The sequence below is a fragment of the Bombus impatiens genome, unplaced genomic scaffold (genome assembly GCF_000188095.3).
Source record: "Bombus impatiens unplaced genomic scaffold, BIMP_2.2 scf_0109, whole genome shotgun sequence".
NCBI classification, from domain to species: Eukaryota; Metazoa; Arthropoda; class Insecta; order Hymenoptera; family Apidae; genus Bombus; species Bombus impatiens.
The window spans coordinates 324,441-336,495 of NT_176528.1; the positions used below are offsets into that span (position 1 = coordinate 324,441).

At 31.0% G+C, this 12,055-nt stretch overlaps 1 protein-coding gene across 1 annotated transcript in view; it reads right to left on the reverse strand.

Annotated features, from left to right (window-relative positions):
• LOC100744797 (cadherin-87A) overlaps nt 1–12,055 on the reverse strand; it is a gene marked incomplete at its 5' end in the record, with an annotated part of 346,103 nt that overhangs the window by 18,097 nt on the left and 315,951 nt on the right. The window lies entirely within an intron of this gene.

The following is a 12,055-nucleotide window of genomic DNA, read 5'->3' on the forward strand; positions in this document are numbered from 1 at the left end:
TTTGGTATTGTTTCTTCGATATTTTCAAGATATAATAATATAATAATATAATAATAGCAGATTCGTACTTTTGATTTTTAATAATTATAATATGACAATTCCAATTTACAATTGCTTTTTTTACATTACAAACAAATACAAGTTAAACAATTAGAATTACTATGAATAATTATTATATTTTTGGTATTGTTTCTTCGATATTTTCAAGATATAATAATATAATAATAACAGATTCGTACTTTCGACTTTTAACAATTATAATACGACAATTACAGTTTTACAATTGCTTTTTTTACATTACAAACAAATACAAGTTTAACAATTAGAATTACTGTGAATAATTAGTATATTTTTGGTATTGTTTCTTCTATATTTTCAAGACACCATTGATTATGGCTGGATATGTTAAGCGAAATTATTATTATAACGTTAATGAAAGGATAAATTGACAAAAAGAGAATTTTCCAACGAAATTCATTCAGCAGCTGGTATATAAAAAGAAAAAAAAATGGTTCCAAGATTTCGGAATAGAATTATTACGGTGGCCAGCATCGAGTTTTGAACTGAACCCGATCGGAAGCCTATGGGGAATTCTGGCGAGAAAAGTTTACGATCAGGAGAAGCTACCTGCAGAAAATATCGTGGAACGTAAAAAAAATAATAAAATCAGTGTGGACGGATTTTCAGATCGAAACTTTAAATAAGTTAGAAGGATAGTGTACCTGATCGATTAATAAAAATTAATAAAGAAGATTTTTTACTACTATAATAAAAATAAAAATTCAAATTGTATGAAATTTATTAAATAAATTATATTATGTTTAAAAGATTAACATTATATTTTCTCACAGCCAAAAACACAAATTTTAGAGAAAAAATCCAATTTTTTCCCGACTTCGATGGGGCAAATCTTTCGTTTGTTATATCTTCAGTTTTGTATTATATCACAATATAAATTATAATTGTATAATTGAAAATTGAAATTGTATAAAAGATTTCGTCAATTTTTGTTCTAATATCATGAGAAATCTAAAAATGGATCGCGTTTGTAATTATTCACGACACTGTATACAAATAGTGTCACTAGCACAACTGTTGCTGTACGTTTCAAACGTTTCAAGATGACTCAGGAATATGGAAAATAATAGACAATTAAAGCAAATATCATTACTTGAAACAAAAACATTTCTTTTCTTCGAAAGAAAAGTGTAATTTCAAAAAGTAGAGTAGCTGTATCCTCTAACAATAATTGCGTCAACTAGCGCAGCAAATTGCAAATGTTACATCGTACAAGCGTTGTTGCTTCCTAATTCTTCACGAATCAACAGCTCTGTAATTCCAATTGTTACCAACAAAATGTTCTATACATTGCAAAATCGCTACAAACGTATTCATCTATTGGATTGGAAACTAAGTGATTACGGATTTTGCCATTACCACTTAATGACAGAATCCGCAATCACTTACTTGCCAACCTAATACTTTCATTGCGTTCGGGAAAGTCCGCATTTTCGCTTGTCTATCTTTTTAAAATGGCAATAGGAAGACTCGTATCGAAACCACGCCGTTTCGTACAATCGGAGCTTCAAGATTCGAAGGAACTTGATTTTTTATTTTTCTGCGCGTGTTCCAACGCTACGTGTTACGAGCGAAAATTTTTCGTACGCCGATAAAATGAAAATATTTTCAGTCACACGAAAGACTCCCGACGAATCAATGGTAGAAACGATAAAAAGAAATAAAGAAAGAAAGAAAAAACAGCAAATAAACGATCTAAAAAATGAATTCCAATACGCGAACGTATCGTCCATATATCGGCTCTGTCTCGATAATCGTTTTCAACCATAACTATGCTGAACGTCTCGTTCCAATAACCGCCACAATTAACGAGGAAATTCGACTATTTTGGTAAATGATAGAGCCGTTGTAAACATTAGTTTGCTTTAATGACCGAACATGCATGGTGCGTTCCACGGTCTGTGTAAAACGAAAAGAGGCATTAAAGTTCGCCGCCGTAAAGCCAGCGGGGCCATTAGTTAAAAGGTTTTACAGTTTTATTGGTCGTCTAACGGCCCCGTGAATTTATCGAGCGGATATGACGTAGAGGGTAAAGCGTGTAAGAGTATGCGTCTACGTGCTAATATTCCAGCCGCATCCTTCGGGATCGTCGCGTACAACTGGCGTGGTCAGATAATTTCCGCGTATCCCCTGTGATAAACGCGTTGGATATTTTTCGAATAAAATACTCCTTCGTGCTCGCTATTTTTCTCCAGCGAGAAAGCGATCTGATCGCTTAAAGGTCTGTCACGGTATGCCGCGTTAGCCACCCTAAAATACGATACGAGGCGTTCTCGTGCGATATAACTATATGTATATCTATATATATATATATATATATATATATATATATATATATATTTGGAAAACCGTGTCGCTCAGCCATTTCTGTACTGTTATCGGATGCCGTGCAAACACGGAAGTTGAAAAATTTTAAGTACAGTCGCGTCTTATGGAATCTTCCGCCTTTATGACGCGCTAGTAACGCCGAAGAAGAAGTTGTTACGAGTTATGAGGAAATGTTTGACGCCGCAGCGAAGCCAATATCAAGGGCTTCTGCTGCGAAAATACCCTCGCCGTTTCTTTATACAAATTCTTCGGCTTTACCACCTCCGTTCGAGCGTTTCTGCAATAAGATACTGTGCGCACATTCCGTTGTTATTCGATGGGTAGACAATTTTCAGTCGCCTGACTGTAAACACTGGAGATTCGGATGAAGTGTATTTCTCCGAGTTTTCGTTTGTTTTATTTACAAACGATCGCTTGTTTGCGGTTTCTTTAAGTAACGAATAGTCGTAGTAGTTTTAACACGTTGAATGTCGTGCGGGTCACTGGTGACCGGCATTCAACTTGGCCATGGCGCGGTGGTAAAAATTAGTAGAAATATATAATTTGAACAAATGTCAATAGTTATAAATTTTGTATTATTGCCATCGTTACTACAATGGTGTGACGAAATTAAGTGTGACGAAATTAATGCAGTATAAATGGTGTGACGAAATTAATGCAGTATAAAACATATAAAAATAGTTTTATTTATACATGAAATACAGATCTATTATGTGCGCCTCGAACGTAGGAAAAACTCGCTTTTTCCGTGTTTTATAATAATGAACAATAAGCCTAAGTAACGTTTCGACTTGAAAGATGTTTGATAGCAATTAAGGGCCTTGGCAGTAAAGTAAAAAATGCTAAATCTTGTGACGGATCTTTAGGATTATTGCGGATTCGAATAAATATGATCGAGGGGTGGATTATGGTTTATGGTAGGTCCCGGGACGTAACAACATAGAACAATTATTTAGCAACGCGAAGAAACAATATGAGATAATTAATAATAGAAAAAATAAGTGAATCGAGCGAAATTGCACTACAGTGCCATGGGGGTCACCGGTGACCTCAGTGAGATAAATGATGATTATACACCGTAATATATCTGTTGTAGGTAAATTTCAACATTATACGCATCGCATAATAAAAAATTCATCGTGGTGCCACGGCCAAATCTCGTAAAACTGGCGTGGCATTTAACGTGTTAAGTAGCTAAAAGTTTCTTTCGTTTTATAAGGAAATAATAGATGCACCACATTTTTCGTTTTATATTATTTTATCGAATTACGTATGATCCATTTTGTTCTATCAAAATAAAGATCACAACGTTCGACAGATTAGGTTTCATGTTTGTATAAAGATGCGTCGTTGTAAAAGACGTGTCTGTGAAAGAAAGACACTTTTCGGACAACCTAATGCTAACTAGTTTCAAAAAAGTATGCAGCGAACAAGTAAATACATCGAGTTAATAAAAGTAAGATTTGTAATTGACCTGGTAAGTGCTAGACGCGAGCAAGCAATTTTCTTACAACTTTTCAATATTTGTTTATCTTCGTCCTGTAGCAGCTTTAATAAACCTTCACTTAAAATCACAATTAACGTCAAATAATATGACGTTTTTAAATTAAATACTGAAAATTAAACACTCTTTACATTTTTCTCATATTCTTATATTCTTCAACTAGTATCTTCTTCCATGATACTTTTAGTTTGCTTTACAGTAGGAAGAGTAATTATAGCGAAATTTCCACCGTGAGTAAGCGTGTAATTAATTAACGTTAAAGACTTTTTTTCCCGAAGGATACGTCTCTCATAGAAGAGGAACATATTTTGTTTCCAGAAAATTTTTATCGAGTATTTTATTTCACATCTCGCATGTATATTTGAGACATTTTCATTGCTTTTAATAACGTCAAGTTTTCTGTTTATTCTTATTCTGCCAGCATTATTTGTCTTGTACACCACAGCGTTGCACCACAAAGCTGTTTATATTTCAGTAATAATTTATTCTTTGATCCTTTATAACGTCATGTAACGTAGAAGTTACGTAATTATTTTACATATTCATAAATTTGATCTCATCTGTTTGCACGTGATTACGATATCGCATTTCACGAGTAATACTATCATACTATGCAAATGATATTCTTAGATTTTGGATTAAAGTAAGAGGCTGCAGGTGATCGATATTATAATTCTTTTCTTTTATCAGCGAAGAAAATTCTAATTACGGAGAGTTAAAGTAAGTGCTTCTACGATTTTCAATCAACTTTTAGACTACGCATGAGAGCACATTTAACTAAGAACAAGATTAATAACCTTAGCACAAGATAATATAATAAATAAATAACAAGGATTGTAAATTAACATAATTCTAAACGAAACTGGCGATGAATTGTATTTTTTAAGTAAACGATAATCCTTTAAGGATTTTACATCTTTTTTATTATCTACTAATGTTAACAATTTCAACAATGCTAACAATTTGACAATAGAAAATAGTCAATACAAGAAAATGTTAAACGTTTATTTTCCCTAATAATTCTACAGTTTCTCGATGTGAACAAACATTACAAAAAGAACGAAAATATTTTACGTTCGAAATACAAGAGGATTTCAGCAAGTAAATCAGGCTGTATCTTTATCTCAAGCAAAGTTCTAGTTTCTTGTGCTTTCTTGTAAAAATGCGTGTAATTGCGTATATCATATTTTTACCAACAATTTTACGATTAAATATACGTATTAGCCGACATTGCTAATAACAAATTTTAATATGAATATTTTACAAATTGAAATATATTTGCTTAAACGAGAGCATCGAGCAATTAAACAACGTAATGAACAGTGGCCAGAAAAAAGATACTCGAGATACACTTTAATCATAAAATGCTGAGTTTTCAATCACCTTATCTTATACTTTCTACTTTTAACAAATTCGTGCAAACTAAGTTTTATTTATGGTTTCATTTAAAAGGAAAATATACCGTGCGATATACTGGATAGAAAAGTCGCGCTGTGAGTTAATAAAGTTTGTTATATACACGCTGCAAAATTGTTCTTTTGCGTCCCCTTTTCCTCCCAATCCAAGTACTGGATTCGTTTAATATATCAGTTTCCCTCGGCTTCGAAATCCTTTTTCACTTATTCTCATTTTCGCTCCATTGATTTTCCTCTCGATGTACAAACGAAAAGTTTTATCGGAGAACAACAGCAACAGCAGCAGCATCTTATATCATCGGTTTCGTTATTGCATCGTTATAGATCACAGAGAAAGAAAAATAACAGTAACCAGTACTTTTAATTGAAATTAATGCTTCGCATCATTCTCAAGACAATATTTAATTCTTTAAGAAGTTCAAAGAGAACAAAAGTTTTATTTTCGATATATTCTGTTCTTCTTCGCGATATATGCACATACGACGCACACTGATCTTATTAAGTGCAATAATATGAATGAATAATAACGAATAAATAATATGAATTATTTAAGTAGATTGTAGATTGTAAATCATCCGTTTTTTCATCTTGAATCATTGATATCGGATCTAAGTCATACGTAAAATTCGTAAGCTTCGAAGGTAAATTGAAGTCGCTTGAATACAAATAACTTGATTCCACGTTTGTGTTCGTGCAAGTCAAATTACTTGATTTCCAGTCGTTTGAATTCAAGTCGCCTGACCCCAGACGGCTATCTAATGGAAAATGGATACTTACAAAACGACGTTTAGAGGAAATGACGCGTTTTAAAAGAGAAGAAACAGCATCGAACTGTAGATAACATCGCCTTACCTAGCAACTGTTGTTTTCCTTAGGTCAAGGAATGATTATTGAAAAACTCTTAATCAATTAAATACGAATAACTTGAAACGAAAGAAACAATAGTAGATAATAAGCATACGTAAAGCGTAGAAACTTGAAAAAAGAAAAACATTTCAAGTCGAACGAATAACAAGTTTATGCTAGCTAGTAAAATTCTTTGAATTTTTAAGCCGTTAACTTGACTAATCTGAACGATACTTTATTTTCTACACCATTCGATGCTTGTTCTTTGAAAAATCCAGATTTCTCTATTCGTATTTCGTTATTCGAAACTGAAGCGTCGTTTCTCGCGTATCTGCTCTGACTGTCTGACTATAATTGTTTATTCTACTCGAGGATCGTTTGAGTCCCAAGCAACGCGATCGAGCTGTTTAAATTTTGTGTGGAAAAGTCGCAGTACATTTGAACCCTACGGACGACTGACGGTATTTTGCATTTCATTGTTACCTTCTCAATAATTTTGATTGAACAAAACTTGAAGTATTTATAAACTAATAATACGCATGTATAATAATGTAGATGTATTTCATAAAAATAACAAATATGACGAGCGCTATTGCGCCGCTTGTTTCTCTTCGCAATCGATTACGACAAGCGTTATCGCGCTGTTCGCGATTTTTCAACCCTGTTTTTTCAAAGACCTCTGGGACTCAAAATGTTAACACTTTGACTGCCACGCAGAAGTCACATGTTTCGCCCAGGACGCCACGGGAGTATTTTTATTACTCAAAGCATATAATGGCAAAATAATAATAAATTGATGATGTAAGACAACATTCTTCCCCAATGGACCGTTTATCTTAGTGGTGGTCACGGGTGACCGCCGTGGCGCCTTGGTAACAGTTGATAGCGACAGATTGTAACAAGGCTTCGTTTATTTCAACAAACCATTCGCATTTAAAACATTCAAACGTCCAAACAAGTAAAACGTCCAGAATATATTGTTGAAACGTGTAGAAGATATTAGTAAACAATACTATGATTATTTTTATGATTTCGATGAAACATTCGGCTGAAATGGCAAAGGTCCGCAAGAAAAATTATGTTTGTGATAAACCAATGGTAGTGGTAGATTACAACAGAGGAAAATGTGCTGTAGATTTATCAGGTCAAATGGTAGCATATTCTACACCACATAGAAGAACCCTCAAGTGATATATAAAATTAGCTTTAGAGTTATTGTTGAATACATCAATTTCAAACGCTATGATATTCTATAAACAAGGAATGAAAACAAAAATCAAGGTACCAGATTTTAGAATGGCACTTGCAATGCACCTTACACAGTGCCATTCACCAGAGCCGTCAAATATACTTATTCGACAAAGATTGCGACACGAAATGCAGAAGAAAGAAGGACAAGCGTACCTGGCACGAAAATTTTGCAGAGAGTGCTATAAAATTTTGCAGAGGGTGTTATAGAAAAAATGTTAAACAGTTAGGATCAAAAATTGCTAAGATTCAGAGCAAAAATGTGATCACCTATTGTCCAGATTGTATTGATAAGCCACATTTATGTTTAAATGTGTTTTAACACAGTGCACCGTTAGGTGCAAGATTTGTTCTCATTTTTTTTATTGGTGTTCTAATAAAAATGTTTAATTGTTCAATGGAGCACTTTTTATTTCAAAGTATCTTCTATTTATCGGTTATATTCAAAAAGTATCTTCTATTTATCGAGTATCTTCTATTTATCGGTTATATTCAAAATGTCCTAACTGTCAATTTTCATTCAATTTTTACAAGTGTAAAAAGTTCAAGCGCTCCAGTCACTAATGACCACCATGGCAGTCAAACTGTTAAGAACTAGGGTAGTCCACGAGTGATAGTAACACTGATTTTGCAGTACGATTACGCTGGAACTATTGCGTTTGGAAGAAAATCTCTTGTAGAAGATGTTTCTTACTTATGTGACGTTCTTGAGTCACAGGAATTTCGCTGTATGTCAAGTAATAACAAAGCTATTGATAAAAAATCAGAAGCACGGGATGTGTTACAGTCCCTGACCCTGGGTTCCATAGTAACACACGTTTAGCTTTGTACGATTAAGAAGTGTATCGATAAAAATTACGATAATGAGTAAAAGAGAAAGAAAACTTGCAACAAATTATTAGGAATCGCAATTACAACAAACATGAAAAACATTTTGATCGGTGCATTTCTTACGTGCCGATCCTTACACTCGATACATCGCACTATTTTTCGTTTGGTTTCCTCGTGCTGTAGGATTTCGTGCACACCAGACGATATATTCTTATCCTTTGTCGCTAGGTTTATTATTCCCTTTCGTACGAAATGTTGAAAGAAAATTACGATCGTCTCTGACCACTCTTTCGAACTCGAAGTTGCAAATAACGATCGATATTACTTGGAAAAAGGCCAAATGAAGGATTAACACTAAAAATACCACACCAGTCAAAATGACTGGTTTTACAATTTTATTTTAAAATTCCTACTTCATGTTATATTTTTCCGCAATGATGTAATAACTTTCGTAACGATAACTAAAAGAATAATATAATGAATTTTATTTTGTTTTTTATGTATTCAAACTGAAAATAATTTTATATCAGGGCTACTTATACCAATAGCAGTCAAAATGACTGGTACTTGTCAAAGTGTAAAAAGGTCCTGCAATCTGTTTTGTACAACTTCCTACACGTTTTTAAAATTTTTACTGCGTATCATTCGATATGATGATATCAGTTATCAAAAATTCCGGATCGATCGCTAAATGGCTAGATGCTAACACTAGAAATACCACATCAGTCAAAATGACTGGTTCTACAATTTTATAAATATGTCGACCCTCGTTTAGGGATCATGGTCCCAGATGAATTAATAATACCAAAAATGTACTACGTAACGTGGAATTGCTTCTACGAGAAAGTAATAAATCAATAAGTATAAAAATATTTTATTATTACGTATTTTTTAAAGACTAGTCATTTTTACTGGAGACATTTTGATTGGTTTTGGTAGAAATAGCTTCGTGTTAACTATTGGTAATTCTAGTGTTAAAAAATAGAAAAAGCAACTGCTTGCAGAGGAAATATTTATATTACAATTTTAAGCGAGTGAGAAAAAGTTACTTTTGGATATCGAAAAGTTGTTTCCTACGCTATGTACATGTTTGTTGTGTATCTACATTGTTTAATACACACAGCAGTATTCCAAATGTCATTTGTCATAATGTATTCAAAATTTATGTTAATATTTTTTTCAAATATTTAACTTGTTATATTCGCTGCCGGTAAGAGGACACCAAGAACTAGAAAATACACGACGAGGAAAGCTGCAGGCACAAAACAAACATCACAGACCATTCTATGATCTTGTTGGTTATACTTAGTATCAACTGTACGCGCATCAACCCATAAGCGATCATTTCTAAAATTATTCTATTTAAATAATCGGCAAATTTAAGATTGAGAGTGAAAAGATTACACGATAATGGAAGAAAGAAACGCAATTTTATCTTGTAACAATGGATGTACAATGTAAAATAATAAGACTGGAAAAATGATCGGCTCTTTAATTAGTATTAACTTCGTATTGTACTTTGTTTCATGTTCGTACTTTGATTCTCGTAAATCGAACAGCCATACATATTCGTCGCGATTTAACCTTATGAAATAATGCAGGACGAGACCGTGTACACGACAGATTTTGCAGTAGGATTTTGTCAGAGCCTGCATATTAAGCTTGAACAAGTGAATACACTTACCGAGCTTTTATTTATGTAGGACATTAACTTGTTCCGTTTTGAACTGCTTAGATGATTCGGCAGATAAGCCAACAGAAATTATTTAAGATGTTCTAGACCGAAACAGTTATAGCTTCCTTTCTTTAGCTTCTTAAACGGGCTATGTATGCACGTACTTTAAGAAGCTTCCGGTGAGAAAATTAAGGAAAAAGGAGAAAGTGAAGAAGTAAAGGAAAATTCTATTTTGCCAACGATAGAAATTTTTGAATCGTCAGACTTCTATAATTTTCTTGTATGTTTCTGTAATGGAGACTCGTTTTGTATAAGTCAGTTCTTAGTTTGCAAAGCTTAATTTCTGCAAAGTTTTTGATAACTACACGAGTAGCGCAATTTTTTAAATAATCCAATATGTGCACGAATTTATGCAACTCGTCCTAATTTTTATTTTCACAACATATTAAGTATACGTACGTACGTTCAGTCATTTTATGTTTAAAATCTCGACCATGTCGTTCGTTTCTTTATAAAAATATTTTAATATACTTTACGATTATTATACCATAAATTAATTTTATAATATATATGTATATATCTTTTTATGAAATTAAAGGCTTTCATTTTATTCTATAAATATATACGTATGTAAATAAAATTGTTTATGTTTTTAATAATAAAATTGTTATGTTTTCACTATAAAATTTACTATTTTATATAATATTCATTTTATTAAAATATAATATCATATACAATATTATATTTATTTTTTATTATATTATATTTCTATATAATATTTATTTACAATATTTACTACTTTATATAATAATCATTTTATTTTTTATTATATTGTAATTATTATATTATTATTATACAATATTATATCTATTTTGTACTATATTATATTTCTATATAATATTTATTTACAATATTATAATACAATATTTCCTACTTTATATAATAATCATTTTATTTTTTATTATATTATATTTTTAATATTATTATTATACAATATTATATCTATTTTGTACTATATTATATTTCTATATAATATTTATTTACAATATTATAATACAATATTTCCTACTTTATATAATAATCATTTTATTTTTTATTATATTGTAATCATTATATTTATTATATTTATTTTTTATTATATTATATTTTTATATAATACTTATTTACAATATTATACTTATTATACAATATCATATTTATTATATTTATTTTATTATATTATATTTTTATATAATATTTATTTACAATATTGTAATACAATATTTACTACTTTATATAATAATCATTTTATTTTTTATTATATTGTAATCATTATATTTATTATATTTATTTTTTATTATATTATATTTTTATATAATACTTATTTACAATATTATAATACAATATAAAATTTAATATTTGTAAGAATAAGTAGAACATATTTATTTTATTATATTATATTTTTATATAATACTTATTTACAATATTATATTTATTATATTTATTTTTTATTATATTATATTCCTATATAATATTTATTTACAATATTATAATACAATATAAAATTTAATATTTGTAAGAATAAGTAGAACATATCTATACAAAACTGTTGCAATAAAAGGAGTAATTGCAATAATAAAGCCACGAACTTAATAAAAGCGATTATTTATACTTTAGGAAACAAACGTGCATCAGAACTTTTCTGTTTCTTTATTATGCGTAATTAATTCAATCGAAGCAACATTAATTTTCCCCAGTTCAATAGTATCAACGTGTTGACAATCCAGCCAAAATCACTGCATCGTTATTTCGCTAAGTAGTATTGTATCCGTGGCTAATATTTCATCACATTAATACAATTTCGAGCCTTGATAATACAAAATTCCCCGATATTACATGTAAACTATCGTTCAAAACGTTGCTTCGTAAATCAGTGCAGGTTTAATAGAAAAATTATTTCTCGAAGCTACGTGATCGATCGGAGCCTTTTTCACCTATTGATTTTCTTACAAACTCGTTCCATTACGAAAGATGTTTTTCAATAGGAAAATATTTCAAATCAATGAAAGAACGTTTCGTATAATCAGAAATTTTTGTTTCTTTTTACTCGACATTCTCACAACACGTTTAATATTATTACATTTTATGCCG